We start from the raw sequence: 18,717 nt of genomic DNA on the forward strand, positions 1-18,717 counted from the left end.
ATCAGTGCATCAATTTTCTGTGTCCATTGGGGACCGCCTGCCCTGTGGGAGGGTGGTGTACCCTGTGCAGTTTGGCAGGGATGCTTTTTAAGACCCAGTACTCCCAGCTGTTCCCGGGCTGTGGCTGGAATACCCTGGGGCTGCAGAACACATCTAACCCTTCAACTCAGATTCCCCACAGTTCCTCTCTGCCATAGGCCCACAAATCCCTTGGATTGGTATAGGGCTTCTGGCACTTACGTGCGGCACCCCTGCCTCTACACTGTGCATACTGTGGACTTCCACAGAAGAGGATTGTGACTGTGACAGGCTGCCTGAATCCTGAATTCCTTTTAGGGAGCTCTCAGCCACAGCGTTGTGACGGGGTGTCTCCCAGCCAGCTTCAAAGATGGCTGTTCTGGGCATGGAAATTTCCCACTTCTGTGATTGTCTTCCTGCTGCAGCGGCCCATCCCTGGCTCGGGGGTTCTTAGCTGTGGAAGGTACTCCCCACCATGTTTGACTGCAGCTTCAGCTGCCAGTTTCCTAGCAGCTTTTTGGGTCTTCCTCTAACCTACCTCTGAACACAGGCTCTTGCTTTCTCTCCTCTTTGCTAGAGTGCAACTCCAGCTGCCGTTTCCCCAGCGGGTTTCTGGGTCTTACACCAACCAACCTCCAAACACAGTCTCTGGGTTTCTCCCACAGCACTAGACTGTGACTCTGGCTATTTCCCCGGAAGCTTTCCAGACTGAACACTCACATGTCTCCGAACACAGTCTCTCGGTTTCTCCAGGTACACAGTCACTATGGGTGTAGAAGTCCCTGCCCAGCTTGTAACCACTATTCTGAAGCACTGTCTTTTATCTCGTGTTTTTCATGGAGGAGACTTTTGCTCTGTCTCTCCTAATCTGCCATGTTGGATCCTCTCTCCATTATTGAAAGCAGTGTGGTGCATTGAAGTCTCCTACTAGTAATGTAGAACCGTCTGTATGTCCCTTCAAATCTATCAATATTTGCTTCACATATTTTGGGGCCCTGCTAGTAGGTACATATATATTTATAATATATTGAATTGACCCCTTTATCAGTATATATTTTTTGTCCCTTGTAACAGTTTTTGACTTGTAATCCATTTTATCTGATATTAGTATAGATGCCTCTACTCCTTTTGGTTATGATTTGCATGTGATATTTTTTCCCTCCTTTTACTTTCCACCTACTTGTAGTTTGAACTTAAGATGAGTCTCTTGTAAACAGCATATAGTCAGGTCATGGATTTTTATCCATTCTGCCAATCTCTGCCTTTTGATTAGAAAGCTTAATCTATTTGCATTTAAAATAACTGCTGATAATGCAGTCCTTTCTTTTGTCACTTTGCTTTTTTAAGTCCCTCAATTCTTCTGTTAATACCTTTCATATTTACTTGATTTTTTTGTAGTGTATCATTTTGAGTCCCTTCTCATTTCTTTCTGTATAAATTTTTCAGATATTTTCTTTGTGGCTACCGTGGGGCTTAAATTTAATATCCTAAATCTATAATAATCAAGTTTGATTTGATACCAGCTTAATTTCAGTAGCATACACAACACTGCCCCTATGCTCCTCCATCCCACACCTGTCTGTTGTACTTGTTACACATTGTATCTTCAAACATTGTATGTCCAAAACCATAGATTTAGCGTTAGTTTTTATGCATTTACATTTTAGAACATGTAAGAAGTATAAAGTGGAGTTACAAAACAAAAATAAATGCCATTTATATTTACTCATATACTTTTACTAGAGGTCTTATTTTCTATATGCTGTTTCATTCCACTGTCTAGGGTACTTTCTTTTAGTTTGAAGGATATCCTTTCACATCGCTATAGCGTAGAGCTAGAGGTGATGAACTCTCTGCTTTTGTTTATGTAGAAATGTCTTAATCTCTCCTTCATTTTTAGAAGACAGTCTCACCAGATGTAAATTTTTGGTTGGCAGTTGTTTTCTTGCATCTCTTTATTCCATCCCATTGCCTTCTCTCCATGGTTTCTGATAAGAAATTGGCATTCAATCTTATTAGGACTCCCTCATACAAAACACATTGCTTTTTCCCCTGCAGCTTTCAGAGCTCTCTTCTTGTCCCTGGCATTTGACACCTTGACTACTGTGTGTCTGGGCGAGGTTCCCTTCAAATTTATCCTGTTGGGGGTTTGTTGGGTGAATGCGCATATTTTTGTATTTCATAAAATCTGGGAAGTTTTCTGCCATTATTTCTTTGAATATTCTCTCTCTTCTCCTTCTGGCACCCCCATAATGTGTATTTTGCTGTATTCGATGGTGTCCCATAGGTCTCTTAGACTCTGTTAACTTTTTTTTCATTTTTCTCTTTCTGCTTCTCAGCCTGAATCATTTCAGTTGTCGTATTTTGATCCCTCTTCTGTGAACTCTAATCTGCTGTTGATTACCTCTAGGGAATTTTTCATTTCATTTATTGTGGTCTTCAACTTCAGTATTTTTACTTTGTTTCTTTATAAAATTTCCATCTCTTTATTGAGATTCTCTTATTTTGCATTCATCCTTTTCCCGATGTCCTTTAGTTCTTTCTCCATGTTTACCTTTATTGCCTTGAACTTATTGTAGATCATGTTTTAGAAGTCTGTGTCTGGTATGTACACAGTCTTTTCTTGTTGATGTTTTCTGCTTGTTGTCTTGTTACTTTAGATGTTTGTTTGTCTTGAAGTCTTTTGTTGCACACTGTATGTTTTAATATTTTAGCATTTTATCTCTGGGATTTAGCACCTGAACTGTCTGTTCCTTAAGTTTTTGTCCAGCTAGTGATATGACAGAAATTTCCTTGAGTGCCAGGAACTAACCAAAACAAACAAACCAGTGCAAACAAACAAAAAAAAACACCTTTCTAAACTTTGCAGATTGGCTCTGCACTGACTGGTGCTCTCCTTCAGAGTTTGATCTTCTGAACAAGAAGATCAGCTTGAGTCAAAAGTGCAAGGGCCTCTCCATCTTTTCCAAGCCTGTAGTCTTGGGTTTGCACTCTTGGCCTTAGGAATTCCTCTGTTTACAGATACTCAAATGCCCCTTCTAATCCCTATGAAATAGACTTTCCCTCCTCCCAGATGCTCTATTGTATATCTTAAAGCCAGTAATACTTTGCCCCAGGCTGCTTTAATTGTTTTTTATACTACCTTAGCAGCTTAGTATGCTGCTTCTACCTACAGAGCAAGTTCTGGGAGGATGAACCAAAGAAGAGTATCTTGGTTCAGTCTTTCAGGATGCCACTTGATAGATTGGCACTGACATACAGGCACCCCAGTATGTGCATAGTGGTTACTTTGTTCCCTCCAGAACAGGGCCAGGTACCCACAATGGTAGTGCAGGCTGGCTCTAAACTAGGCTCGAGAGAGGGTAGCAGAGGGGCCAGCAAAGGTACCACAAACTTCTCCTACCTGTTTTTTAAATTGCATTTTCTTGATTTGGTACTTGCCAAGTTACTGCAACCCTCACTGTTTTCCAGAGTTTCAAGGACAGTGGCTCTGTCAGTTTTTCTAGTTCTTCAATGTTTAGTTTCCTGGCCACTAAAAGAAATACCGTATAGTGGGTTGGCTTAACAGCAGGAAATTTTTGGCTGACATTTTCAAAAGCTAGAAGGCTTGCTGCTACCCAGGGTCAATATCTTCTGGCTGGCTTGCATTCATTGAGGTTCCTTGGCTTTTCTGTCATTTGGCAATGCACTTGGCATTGTTCCTTTCCCTTCCAGAGTCTATGTCCAATTTCCTTTGCTTATAAGGACTTCAGCTATATTGGATTAAGGCTCACCCTCATTCATTTTAGGCACACTTTGATATCTCCAGAGGTCCTCTTTATAAGTAGGTTCACACCCACAGGACCAGGAATTGAGATCCAAACATGCCTTTTGTGGAGGATATGACTCAATCCCCAACATTCAAAGAGTTTGTAGGGAATGGAATACTGGAGCATGTTATGCCACCTTGTTGGTCAACTGGACACAGTTTTGACCATACCTGCTTTTTAAATACATTTTTCTCCTAATATGAAACATTACATTTCATTGTAGAAATTTTGGAAAACAGAAAAAAAAATGCTATGACCTAGACATAACTCCTATTAATTATTGTTGTATATTCTTTTAGTATGTTTTCCATGCATATGTATATTTTGTTCTTTTATTATTTTCTCTTTCCAAAATTGGAGTCATTCTATATATATATGGTTTTGTGTCATTATTTTCCCACTTGATGTACTATTGATTGTAGTTCCCCATATCATTAAGTAGTCTTCAAAGATTTTATTTGTAATGATTGTATAATGTTCCATTATGTGATTATGTTAAAATTTATTTAGCCATTTGGTCACATTGAATATTTTGTTGTTTCCAGGGGGTTTTCTTTTCTTTTTTTGCTACTATAAATAATGCTGCTATATTCTTTTTCATGAACCTTTTACAATATTGGATTATTTTCTTTGAATGAAGTTATAAAAGGGTGCTTGTAAATACAATTCAATAGCATATTAAGAGGATTATACACCATGATCAAGTTGGATTTATTCCAGGAATGCAAGGGTGGTTCAAAATCAGAAAATCAATCAGTGTGTAATTCTGCATGAATAAAGGAAAAAAAACACATGGTCATCTCAGTTGTCACAGAAAAGGCATTTGACAAAAATCCAAAACCCTTTAATGATAACATTCATAAAAAGAGGAATAGAAGGGAACTTCCTAAATATACTAAAGAGCTCTTATGAAAAATCCACAGCTAACAATACACTCTGGTGAAAGACTGAAAAGTTTCCCCTAAGATCAGGGACATGACAAGGATTTCCTGTTTCATTACTGGTATTCAACATTGCATAGGAAGTTCTAGCCAGAGTAATTAGGCATTAAAAAGAAATAAAAGGTATCCAATTTGGAAAAGAAGAAGTAAAACTTTCTCTGTTCACAGTTGACATGATGCTATATATAGAAAATCCCAAAGAATCCACAAGAAAACTGTAGGAGCTAATAAATGAATTCACCAAAGTTGTAAGCTACAAGATTAACACATAAAAATCTGGTGTGTTTCTGTACCTTAGTGTACTGAGTCAAGGAGGCTGGTATGTACTCCAGAAAAACATGTTCTTAAATTTAATCCATTCCTGTGGGTGTGAACCATTGTTAGTAGGATCTTTTGATGAGGTTACTTCAGTTAAGGTGTAGCCCATCTCAATCAGGATGGATCTTAATCCTATTACTGGGGTCCTTTGTAGGCAGAATGAAAAATCCAGTCAAGAGAAAACCACAGAGGGAGCAGCCAGAAGCAACATCTCTGGAACCCAAAAGAGAACGGAGAGACCAGGAGATTCTCCCATATGCCTTGCCATGTGATGAGCTAGGGTCTAAGGATCACTAGTATCCAGCCCCAGAATGCCAGTGTTCAGGAAGAAAGCATCACCTTCATCATGCCTTGGTTTAGACTTTCTTTTAGCCTCAAAACCATGAGCTAATAAATTCCCATTGTTTAAGCCAACCCATTGCATGATATTTGCTTGAGCAGCCAAAGGAAACTAAAACACTCAATGAACAATCTGAAATGGAAATTAAGAAAGTTCCATTTACAGTAGCTTCTAAAAGCATATCTAGGAGTAAGTTTAACCAAGGAGGTGAAGGACTTGTACACTGAAAACTAGTGAACAATACAGTGGTACCTTGGTACTCATTGCTCATTGGTTCCAGGAGGCACGATGGGTACCAAAAATGATGAGTAGCAAACAAATTTTTCCTATAAGGAATAATGTAAATAAATTTAGTGTGTTCCCAAACCAAAGACAAAGCACATTTTTAAGGCAACATGTAAGAAGATATGGTTGTATATCATTACATGAGAAATAAACCTAAAAATTAGATTAAATAAGATAAAAACTTCACTTTACCTGTACTGAGAAGAGTCCATGGTAGGAGAGTGGTGAGGTGGAGAGGTTACATGGAGTGTTGCTTTGAAGGAGAGTCCCCTTCCAATTGAACATCGGGCTCTTGCACTTCAGGTGTTTTTCTTTTCTGCCTTTTTTCAACTTGCACTACAGGTGCTGACATACTCTTTGTCACCTTCACTAAAAACTTATCCAAATGAGGACTGCTTCTGACTTATTTTCAGAATTCCTTGAAAATGTGAAATTGGTCGTTCAATAAATTCATATTTCTGCTTGTCAGAGCTTTGTCTGGATGGTACTTCTCCACAAAGTTTTGAGTTTCTCCCCATTTTGCACACATTTTTTTTTATCAAGTAACTGGGGACATCCTCCCTTATCTCCTCACCTGAAGAAATCTCTTAAGCCACCTTTTGTTGCTGCTTCTTCTGTAGTTCCTGTAGCTCCTCAGTGCTGAGCTCTTCATGATCTTCCTCCACTAACTCCTCAACATCAGCAGCATCAACCTGCAGACCCATGGATTGGCCCAAAGATACAATATCCTGCACAACTGTACCCTCTGTATCTGCAGGCTTAGGGTCAGCCTCAAACCCTTCGAGATCTCTCTGAGTCACAGCTTCTGGCCACAGATTCTTCCATGCCAAATTCATTGTCCTATAAGAGACTTCCTTCTAGGCCTCATTAATAAGGTTAAGGCAGTGCAGAATATTGAAATGCCCCTTCCAGAATTCTTTGGGGGTCAACTGGGTGTCAGAGGAGATCTCAAAGCACCTCTGGAAAAGTGCCTTGGTGTGCAACTTTTTGAAGATTGAAATGATGGTCCATAGGCTGGATGAGAGTAGTGTTGGGGGACAGGAACCTTACAGTGATGAGGCTGAACTCCAGTAAGTCATCCTCCAATCCTGGAGGTTGGGCAGGCACATTTTCCAAAAGTAGGAGAGGTTTCAGAGGCAAATCTATCTTCAGCAAATATTTTTTTTTCACTGAGGTACCAAACACTTCATTTATCCGCTCAGTGAAAAATTGCTTCTTGACCCAAGCTTTGCTGTTTGCCCTCCACATCACATGGAGTTTGCTTTTAGTGACATTATGCTTCTTGAAAATGCACAGGTTTTTCACTATGATGGACTATTAGAGCCTTGAGTTTTAAGTCCCCACTAGCATTTGCACACAATAGTGTGAGCCTGTCTTTCATTGGTTTGTGGCATCTTTTATGATGTAAGTTCTTGGCATTTTTTTCCAAAAATGTCTGTTCTCATCACAGTTAAAAACTTGGTGGGGAATAAAACCCTCAACCTCTACGTAGTCTTGAAATTCACTGATGAGTTCATCATCAGCCTTTTTATTAGCACTTGCTGCCTTGCTGTGCCTCACGACACTATGGATGCCAGTCCTCTTTTTAAAATTATGCCAGCCTTGGCTGCCCTTAAAAACTTTAGCACTCTCATCACTTGGTCCCAGTTTGTTTTTCAAAAGATCAGCATGCAACACTTTCACTTTTTCGCGTACCATGGCTTCTGATACACTGTCACCCGCTGACTGCTTCCCGCTTACCCAAATTAATAACTGCTTTTCAACTTCCTTGGTTGTTTGGGAATGCTGCTTTGTTACTGATTTAACTCCTTTTGCAACATCAGCCTTTTTTATTGCTTCTTTATTCTTGATGATGGTGGAAACCATTGTTCTAGGCACACTGTGTTCCCTAGCAAGATTAGTAATGTGAATACTGCTCTCATATTTGCCTATTATTTCTTTTTTCTTTTTTCTTTTTTTTTTTTTTGCTCAATGGTGGTGCAAAGGAATTTTTTTTTCTGCTTAGTGCTATCACTGCTCATTTTCTTAGGACCCATGATGAAAAAAAAAAGCCAAAATACAAAAAATGTCTACAGAACCTAAGACCACAAGGGGATGTGCTCAGGGCAAGAGCCACCGCGTGACTTATGCATGATCCCTTATTTCAGCTGGAAAGGGTAGTGAGTCATGAGGCAACCGAAATGGACAAGTTCTAGCTTGTGTGTTGAGTACCAAACAAGCAAGGAGTTGGGACAAAATTTTCACATCAAAATGCATTGATGAGTTTCAAAGCAGTTGAGTACCAAGGTATGACTGTACTGAGAAAAATTAAAGAGGACCTACATAATTATTGGTAAGACATCCTATCTTCATGGATTGGAAGGCTTAGTATTGTTAAGATGACATTTCTACCTAAAGCCATCTACAGATTCAATGCAATCCCTATCAAAATGCCAGCAGCCATTTTTGGAGAAATGGAGAAGCCAGTCCTCAAATTAATATGGAATTGTAAGGGGTCGTGAATTGGCAAACTATATTGAAAAAGAACAAAGTTGGAGGGTTCACACTGCCTTATTTCAAAAGTTACTACAAAGCTACAGTAATTAAGGAAGTGTGGTACTTGCATAAGGATAGACATATGTACCAATGGAATAGATTTGAGCATTCAGAAATAAATCCACACTATGGCCAACTTATTTTTGACAAGGGTGCAAAATACATTAAATGGATAAGAGTGGTCTCTTGAACAAATGGTGCTAGGAAAACTGGATGTCCACATGCAAAAACAAAAACAAAAACAAAAAACAAAAGAAACAGAAGAAGACCTAAATGTAAGAGTTAAAACCATTCAACTCTGAGAAGAAAACAGAGTCAAACTTCATGACTTTGGATTTGGCAGTGATTTCTTAGATATGACACTGAAAGCAAGAGCAATGAAAGAAAACACTATCTGTATTTCATAAATATTAAAAACTCTTGGTCATCAAAGGATATTATCAAGAAAATGAATAGACAGTCAAAAGAATGGGAAAAAAATAGTTGCAAGTCATATATCTGATAAGGGTTCGATTTCCAGAATAAATACAGAATTCCTACAACACAACAACAAAAAGACAACCCAATTACAAAATGGGCAAAGGACTTGAATAGACATTTCTCTAAAGAGATATACCAATGGCCAGTAAGCACATGAAAACCACAGTAGATACTACTTTACACCCACTAGGATTGCTATTAAAAAGAAAGAGTATAACAAGTGTGTCAAGGATGCTGAGAAGTAGGAATCCTTGTACATTTTTGGTGGGAATGTAAAATGGTGCACTTGCTGTAAAAAACAGTTTCGCATTTCCTTAAAAAGTTAAAAAATTGCCACGTGACTCAGCAATTCCATTCTAGGTATATGTGCCAAAGAATTGATATCATGGACTGGAACAGATAATTTATACACGAATCTTCATAGCAGTATTAGTCACAATAGCTAAAAGTTGGAAACAACCCAAGTGTTCATCAACAGATGAATGGATAAAGAAAATATATATATATACAGATCATTATATGATGGTAGCTCAAGATCATGAATGTAATTAATACCCTTGAATTGTACACTTAAAAATGGTTAAAATGGAAAACTTTGCGTTATATATGTATGCTACCACAATAAAATTTAATTTAAAAAAATCTCAGTAGTGTCATAGGATATACATGTACCAATTAATCATAGAATTGTTTAGCTATTGAACTTTGGCAGACTCTTGAGAATACTAGCTGTGTAAATGTATATGTGTGTGTATATATGCACGCACGCATATACATATTTTGGTAACCCATAATGAATAAAAATTATTCCATTCATTGGAAAATGTCTTTACCATGTCTCATTTGCAGCATATTTATTAGTGATGTTTATTTTGAAGTTTAAAAAATTCCTCATTCTGGAAGTATAAAACCTCTGTAAATATATGCATATTCAGAATGGTCATATAATATACTAAGAATCTATTTCTCCCACTCCTAGTATAGGATTTACTCTGCACAATATTCTTATTCCATGTACATAGATATTCTCCATGTTTTCTTCTGGGAGAAAAAAGTTATATCTTTCCCCCACAGGTGATGTATTGCACCTTTTTATATGCCAGATGACAGAGGGAGGAATAACTGTTCTCTAGGAAGTACACCTCTGTTACAGAGATGTGGGAAATGCATTTATCTGGCATAGTATAGCTGCCATTGAACATATATGGTGAGGCTTCTTACTCAGGAAGGATATAATTATCTTAGAAGAAAAAATATTCTTTTTGAGTATCTCCAAATTCATCTTTTAAAGAAGTTAATGAGTGCTGAAAATAATTGTTATAACTTAAATGCAAAAAGAAAAACTTTACGTCTTTGAGAAGAGAAAATAGAACTCATTCATGACTTCAAGGTAGGAAAGGATTTCTTAAACAAGAATTTAAAAGCCCAATTGTAAAAGAAAGATTGGTAAATTTGACAATATTAAAATTAAAAACTTCTGTCCATCAAAAGACACCATAAAAAGACTGAAAGGCAATTCACAAAGTTAGAAAAATATAGTTGCAACTGATATAACTGACAAGGGATGTTTCCAGAATGTAGAAAGTACTGCTACAAACCTAGAAGAAAAAGATAACTCAATTAGAAATAAGTACAAAATATGGAAAAGGTACTTCACAAAAGGGAAACCTTTGTGGCAGATAAACATGAAAAGATTGTTCAGAAAATCAGGAAACTGTAAAATAAAACCACAGTGAGATATTAAACATTCACCAGATTAGTAAGATTCAAAAAGTCTGGCAATGTTTAGTGTTGATGAGAATATAGAGCAAAAAGAACTCATAAATGATTGATAGGAATTATTTTTACTGTATATTGAGACCATACCTAAATTAAAAGCACAGCTAATTATTTTCTGGTGGGATTGAATAATATGCTGGGGTAGTTCAGGATGGCTAGTTGCTGCAACAAAAATTGGTACAACCACTTTGGAAAATAGTTTGGCATCTGGTATATGCAAGAATATGGATAAATCTCGCAGGCATATGCTTAACAGACAAAAGCAAAGCAGAAGACCATGTATACATTATTAATTCATCCTATAACTTTTTTTTTTTTTCCACACTGCTAGTGTCTTTATTTATTTTTTTTTTTCATACAAAACAAATTGTACTTTCGATTGTTTACAGTACCATTACATAGTTGTACATTCATCACCTAAATCAATCCCTGACACCTTCATTAGCACACACACAAAAATAACAAGAATAATAATTAGAGTGAAAAAGAGCAATTGAAGTAAAAAAGAACACTAGGTACCTTTGTCTGTTTGTTTGCTTCCCCTACTTTTCTACACATCCATCCATAAACTAGACAAAGTGGAGTTTGGTCCTTATGGCATTCCCAATCCCACTGTCACCCCTCATAAGCTACATTTTTATACAACTGTCTTCGAGATTCATGGGTTCTGGGTTGTAGTTTAATAGTTTCAGGTATCCACCACCAGCTACCCCAATTCTTTAGAACCTAAAAAAGGTTGTCTAAAGTGTGCGTAAGAGTGCCCACCAGAGTGATCTCTCGGCTCGTTTTGGAATCTCTCTGCCACTGAAGCTTATTTCATTTCCTTTCACATCCCCCTTTTGGTCAAGAAGATGTTCTCCATCCCACGATGCCGGGTCTACATTCCTCCCCGGGAGTCATATTCCACGTTGCCAGGGAGATTCACTTCCCTGGGTGTCTGATCCCACGTAGGGGGGAGGGCAGTGATTTCACCTTTCAAGTTGGCTTAGCCAGAGAGACAGGGCCACATCTGAGCAACAAAGAGGCATTCAGGAGGAGACTCTTAGGCACAAATACAGGGAGGCCTAGCCTCTCCTTTGCAGCAACCGTCTTCCCAAGGGTAAAACTTATGGTAGAGGGCTCAACCCATCAAACCACCAGTCCCCTATGTCTGTGGTCATGTTAGCAACCATGGAGGTGGGGTAGGCGAATACCCCTGCATTCTCCACAGGCTCCTCAAGGGGGCACTACATCTTTTTTTTTTTTTTCCTTGTTTGTCTTTTTTTTTTTTTTTTTTTAACTTTCCCTTCTTTTTTCAAATCAACTGTATGAAAAAAAAAGTTAAAAAGAAAACAAACATACAATAAAAGAACATTTCAAAGAGACCATAGCAAGGGAGTAAGAAAAAGACAACTAACCTAAGATAACTGCTTAACTTCCAACATGTTCCTACTTTACCCCAAGAAAGTTACATAATATAGCAATATTTCTGTGAACTTGTTCCTACTATATCCATCAGAAATTAACAGACCATAGTCATTTCTGGGCATCCCCAGAACGTTAAATAGCTTATCTGTTCTTCTTGGATTATTGCTCCCCCTTCCTTAATTGCTCTCTACTGCTAGTTCCCCTACATTCTACATTATAAACCATTTGTTTCACATTTTTCAAAGTTCACATTAGTGGTAGCATATAATATTTCTCTTTTTGTGCCTGGCTTATTTCGCTCAGCATTATGTCTTCAGGGTTCATCCATGTTGTCATATGTTTCACCAGATCGTTCCTTCTTACTGCCGCGTAGTATTCCATCGTGTGTATATACCACATTTTATTTATCCACTCATCTGTTGAAGGACATTTGGGTTGTTTCCATCTCTTGGCAATTGTGAATAATGCTGCTATGAACATTGGCGTGCAGATATCTGTTCGTGTCACTGCTTTCCGATCTTCCGGGTATATACCGAGAAGTGCAATCGCTGGATCGAATGGTAGCTCTATATCTAGTTTTCTAAGGAACTGCCAGACTGACTTCCAGAGTGGCTGAACCATTATACAGTCCCACCAACAATGAATAAGAGTTCCAATTTCTCCACATCCCCTCCAGCATTTGTAGTTTCCTGTTTGTTTAATGGCAGCCATTCTAACCGGTGTTAGATGGTATCTCATTGTGGTCTTAATTTGCATCTCTCTAATAGCTAGTGAAGCTGAACATTTTTTCATGTGTTTCTTGGCCATTTGTATTTCCTCTTCAGAGAACTGTCTTTTCATATCTTTTGCCCATTTTATAATTGGGCTGTCTGTACTATTGTCATTGAGTTGTAGGATTTCTTTGTATATGCAAGATATCAGTCTTTTGTCAGATACATGGTTTCCAAAAATTTTTTCCCATTGAGTTGGCTGCCTCTTTACCTTTTTGAGAAATTCCTTTGAGGTGCAGAAACTTCTAAGCTTGAGGAGTTCCCATTTATCTATTTTCTCTTTTGTTGCTTGTGCTTTGGGTGTAAAGTCTAGGAAGTGGCCTCCTAATACAAGGTCTTGAAGATGTTTTCCTACATTATCTTCTAGGAGTTTTATGGTACTTTCTTTTATATTGAGATCTTTGGTCCATTTTGAGTTAATTTTTGTGTAGGGGGTGAGGTAGGGGTCCTCTTTCATTCTTTTGGATATGGATATCCAACTCTCCCAGCCCCATTTGTTGAAAAGACCATTATGGCTCAGTTCGGTGACTTTGGGGGCCTTATCAAAGATCAGTCGGCCATAGATCTGAGGGTCTATCTCTGAATTCTCAATTCGATTCCATTGATCTATATGTCTATCTTTGTGCCAGTACCATGCTGTTTTGGCAACTGTGGCTTTATAATAAGCTTCAAAGTCAGGGAGTGTAAGTCCTCCCACTTCGTTTTTCTTTTTTAGAGTGTCTTTAGCAATTCGAGGTATCTTCCCTTTCCAAATAAATTTGATAACTAGCTTTTCCAAGTCTGCAAAGTAGGTTGTTGGAATTTTGATTGGGATTGCATTGAATCTGTAGATGAGTTTGGGTAGAATTGACATCTTAATGACATTTAGCCTTCCTATCCATGAACATGGAATATTTTTCCATCTTTTAAGGTCCCCTTCTATTTCTTTTAGTAGAGTTATGTAGTTTTCTTTGTATAGGTCTTTTACATCTTTGGTTAAGTTTATTCCTAGGTACTTGATTTTTTTAGTTGCTATTGAAAATGGTATCTTTTTCTTGAGTGTCTCTTCAATTTGTTCATTTCTAGCATATAGAAACATTACTGACTTATGTGCATTAATCTTGTATCCCGCTACTTTGCTAAATTTGTTTATTAGCTCTAGTAGGTGTATCGTTGATTTCTCAGGGTTTTCTAGATATAAGATCATATCATCTGCAAACAATGACAGTTTTACTTCTTCTTTTTCCAATTTGGATGCCTTTTATTTCTTTGTCTTGCCGGATTGCCCTGGCTAGCACTTCCAGCACAATGTTGAATAACAGTGGTGACAGCGGGCATCCTTGTCTTGTTCCTGATCTTAGAGGGAAGGCTTTCAGTCTCTCACCATTGAGTACTATGTTGGCTGTGGGTTTTTCATATATGCTCTTTATCATGTTGAGGAAGTTTCCTTCAATTCCTACCTTTTGAAGTGTTTTTATCAAAAAGGGATGTTGGATTTTGTCAAATGCTTTTTCAGCATCTATTGAGATGATCAATTGATTTTTCCCTTTCGAGTTTTTAATGTGTTGTAATACATTGATTGTTTTTCTTATGTTGAACCATCCTTGCATGCCTGGAATGAACCCCACTTGGTCATGGTGTATGATTTTTTTAATGTGTCTTTGGATTCGATTTGCAAGTATTTTGTTGAGGATTTTTGCATCTATATTCATTAGGGAGATTGGCCGGTAGTTTTCCTTTTTTGTAGCATCTTTGCCTGGTTTTGGTATTAGATTGATGTTAGCTTCATAAAATGAGTTAGGTAGTGTTCCATTTTTTTCAATGTTTTGAAAGAGTTTGAGTAAGATTGGTGTCAGTTCTTTCTGGAAAGTTTGGTAGAATTCCCCTGTGAAGCCATCTGGCCCTGGGCATTTATTTGTGGAAGATTTTTGATGACTGATTGGATCTCTTTGTTTGTGATGGGTTGGTTGAGGTCTTCTATTTCTTCTCTGGTCAGTCTAGGTTGTTCATATGTTTCCAGGAAATTGTCCATTTCTTCTACATTATCCAGTTTGTTGCCATACAGTTGTTCATAGTATCCTCTTATAATTTTTTTAATTTCTTCAGGATCTGCAGTTATGTCACCTTTTTCATTCATTATTTTGTTTATATGGGTCTTCTCTCTTTTTGATTTTGTCAGTCTAGCTAGGGGCTTGTCAATCTTGTTGATCTTCTCAAAGAACCAACTTTTGGTGATATTTATCCTTTCTATTGTTTTTTTGTTCTCTATGTCATTTATTTCTGCTTTAATCCTTGTTATTTCTTTTCTTGTACTTGGTTTAGGATTGGTTTGCTGTTCATTTTCTAGCTTCTTCAGTTGATCCATTAGTTCTTTGATTTTGGCTCTTTCTTCCTTTTTAATATATGCGTTTAGTGCTATAAATTTCCCCCTTAGCACTGCTTTTGCTGCATCCCATAGGTTTTGGTATGTTGTTTTCTCATTTTCATTGGTCTGTATATAGTTAGCAATTTCTCTTGCTATTTCTTCTTTAACCCACTGATTGTTTAGGAGTGTGTTGTTTAACCTCCAGGTATTTGTGAATTTTCTAAGTCTCTGATGGTTATTGACTTCTAATTGTATTCCATTGTGGTCAGAGAATGTGCTTTGAATAATTTCAATCTTTTTAAATTTATTGAGGCTTGTTTTATGTCCCAGCATATGATCTATTCTGGAGAAAGTTCCGTGAGCACTAGAAAAGTATGTGTATCCTGGTGATTTGGGATGTAATGTCCTGTAGATGTCTGTTAAATCTAATTCATTTATCAGATTGTTTAGGTTTTCAATTTCCTTATTGGTCTTCTGTCTGGTTGATCTATCTATAGGAGAGAGTGATGTGTTGAAGTCTCCCACAATTGTTGTGGAAACATCAATTGCTTCCTTTAGTTTTGCCAATGTTTCTCTCATGTATTTTGTGGCACCTTGATTGGGTGCATAGACATTTACGATTGTTATTTCTTCTTGCTGAATTGCCCCTTTTATTAGTATGTAGTGGCCTTCTTTGTCTCTCAAAACATCCCTGCATTTGAAGTCTATTTTATCTGAGATTAATATTGCTACACCTGCTTTCTTTTGGCTGTAGCTTGCATGAAATATTTTTTTCCATCCTTTCACTTTCAGTTTCTTTGTGTCCCTGTGTCTAAGATGAGTCTCTTGTATGCAGCATATTGATGGTTCATTTTTTTTGATCCATTCTGCGAATCTATATCTTTTAATTGGGGAGTTTAATCCATTTACATTCAACGTTAAAACCGTGAAGGCATTTCTTGAATCGGCCATCTTATCCTTTGGATTATGTTTGCCATATTTTTCCCTCTCTCTATTAATATCCTTTATTGTACCCATACCGAATCTCTTTAGTACTGAACCTTTCTCCAAGTCTCTCTGTCCTGTCTTTGTTTCTCTGTCTGTAGGGCTCCCTTGAGTATCTCCAGTAGGGCAGGTCTCTTGTTAGCAAATTCTCTCAGCATTTCTTTGTCTGTGAAAAATTTAAGCTCTCCCTCAAATTTGAAGGAGAGCTTTGCTGGATACAGTATTCTTGGCTGGAAATTCCTCTCACTCAGAATTTTAAATATATCGTGCCACTGCCTTCTCGCCTCCATGGTGGCTGCTGAGTAGTCACTACTTAGTCTTATGCTGTTTCCTTTGTATGTGGTGAATTGCTTTTCTCTTGCTGCTTTCAGAACTTGCTCCTTCTCTTCTATATTTGACAGTGTGATCAGTATATGTCTCGGAGTGGGTTTTTTTGGATTTATTCTATTTGGAGTTCGCTGAGCATTTATGATTTGTGTATTTATGTTGTTTAGAAGATTTGGGAAGTTTTCCCCAACAATTTCTTTGAATACTCTTCCTAGACCTTTACCCTTTTCTTCCCCTTCTGGGACACCAATGAGTCTTATATTCGGACGTTTCATATTATCTATCATATCCCTGAGGTCCATTTCGAGTTTTTCAATTTTTTTCCCCATTCTTTGTTTTATGCTTTCATTTTCCATTCTGTCATCTTCCAGGTCACTGATTCGTTGTTCAACTTCCTCTAGTCTTGTACTATGAGTGTCCAGAATCTTTTTAATTTGGTCAACAGTTTCTTTAATTTCCATAAGATCATCCATTTTTTTATTTAGTCTTGCAATGTCTTCTTTATGCTCTTCTAGGGTCTTCTTGATTTCCTTCATATCCCGTACTATGGTCTCATTGTTCATCTTTAGTTCTTTGAGTAGCTGCTCTAGGTGTGTCTCTTCTGGTCTTTTGATTTGGGTGCTTGGGCTTGGGTTATCCATATCGTCTGGTTTTTTCATATGTTTTATAATTTTCTGTTGTTTTTGGCCTCGTGGCATTTGCTGAACTTGATAGGGTTCTTTTAGGGTTTGTAGACCAGTTGAAGTCCTTATCTCTAATTTATCAGATCTACAGCTTCGTGGAGTACACTTTCTCTAACTAACCAGCAGGTGGCGTCCACGAGCCACCTGTTCTCCACAAGCCAGATCTCCCCCTGCTTAGCCTTTTTGGTGAGTGGGGGAGTGAGTCTTGTGGGGCCCAATTGGTGTACCAAGCTTGCGTGTGTAGTTGGTGTTGCCTGCCCTGTATGTGGGGCGTGTTTCTGGGCAGTCGGGGAGGGGGGGGTGGCCCTAACAATCAAATCTCCCTGATGATCCTAGAGTTTTAAAGCTACTGCAATAGTCTAATCCTTCAGTTCAGTCCTGCCACAGTTTGTCTCTGCTACTGACCCACAAGTCTTTGGTATTGGCGTATGGCTCCTGAGACTTGCAAGTGGGCCCCTCTTCCAGGCTGTGCACCCCGGGTCCTCTGTTGAGGGATGACTGTGCTATGTCACAGGTGAGTGCCGTCCCCCCAGGGCAGTTCTGGGCTGCTGGGCTGTGTTGGGAGGCTCCCAGTCTGCTCAAATGATGGCTGAATGGGGCTCTGTTAATTCACACTGCTCCCCCTTCCCAGCTCTGGGACATTCAGCTGAGGTTGCAGGGGAGGCTAATGTCCACGCCCAGTTTTGTGGTGTGTGCCTGTTATTTGAAGCACTTCCGTCACACTGGGTTGTCTGGGGCAGCTCTGGGCTATGGGGCTGGCGATGGGCAGGAGTGTTTCCTGTCCACCAGGATGGTGGCTGTGAGCGGACACCCCCCTTTTCTTGGTAAGTTGTGTTGTTTAGTGAATTTTCTCAGCCACTGGATTATTGCCTTTTGTCTCAGAGCTCTCTTAGTTCTGCTCTTGACTTGACGTGCCCAAATTTCAATTCTTTGAAGCTTTCTGTATTGAGCTTCTTAGAGTAATTGTTTTAGAAAAAGCAAAAAGGATTTAAAAAAAAAAAAAAAAAAAAAAAAAAAACGGCCCTCCTCAGAGATCTAATGGGTTATTGAAATGCTAATAGACAAAGCAACCAGGGCCATTAAGGAAAGGTGCACAGGGCAGAGAGATCAGCCTTGCTTCGGGATTTGCATATGCGCCTCAAGGCCTGATCTCCGCCCTTCCCCTTTCTGTGTTCACCAGAACTCCAAAAATCCTCTGCTTTTATTTTGGAGTTTTTCGTGTTGTTTTTTTTCTATGCCTGTCTCCTCTCTGCTGGGCTGGCTGCTCTCAGAGTCTCTGGTGTCTGGTCTCAGTCTATCTATGGTTGGAGTTTGAATCAGTAGAATGAGTTTCCGATAAGAGCAGCCACTGCAATTCTCCCTTCTCCTTCCTGGAGCTGACAGCCCCTCCTCCCCCGGGACTGAGCCTGGCAGGGAGGGGCGCGGGTCCCCTGGCCGCAAAAACTTACAGATTTCGCTGATCTCAGCAGTTCCACGTTTTCATGAGTGTTGTATGAAGTATGCCCAAAGACAGATTGCTCTGTGGTGTCCAGTCCACGCAGTTCCTGGCTTTTTACCTACTTTCCTGGAGGAGTAACTAAAACATACAGCTCACCAGTCTGCCATCTTGCCCCGCCTCCCCCTATAACATTTTAAAACAGGGATAATAAACTATATTGTTTAGGGATGTTTACATAGGTGATAAAACTATAAAGACA

General features: G+C 38.6%; 1 protein-coding gene across 1 annotated transcript in view; it reads left to right on the forward strand.

Annotated features, from left to right (window-relative positions):
- C4H14orf39 (chromosome 4 C14orf39 homolog) overlaps positions 1-18,717 on the forward strand; it is a 72,757-nt gene that overhangs the window by 42,966 nt on the left and 11,074 nt on the right. The gene's annotated exons all lie outside the window — the stretch shown is intronic.

The sequence above is a fragment of the Choloepus didactylus genome, chromosome 4 (genome assembly GCF_015220235.1).
Source record: "Choloepus didactylus isolate mChoDid1 chromosome 4, mChoDid1.pri, whole genome shotgun sequence".
In the NCBI taxonomy this organism is placed as follows: domain Eukaryota; kingdom Metazoa; phylum Chordata; class Mammalia; order Pilosa; family Megalonychidae; genus Choloepus; species Choloepus didactylus.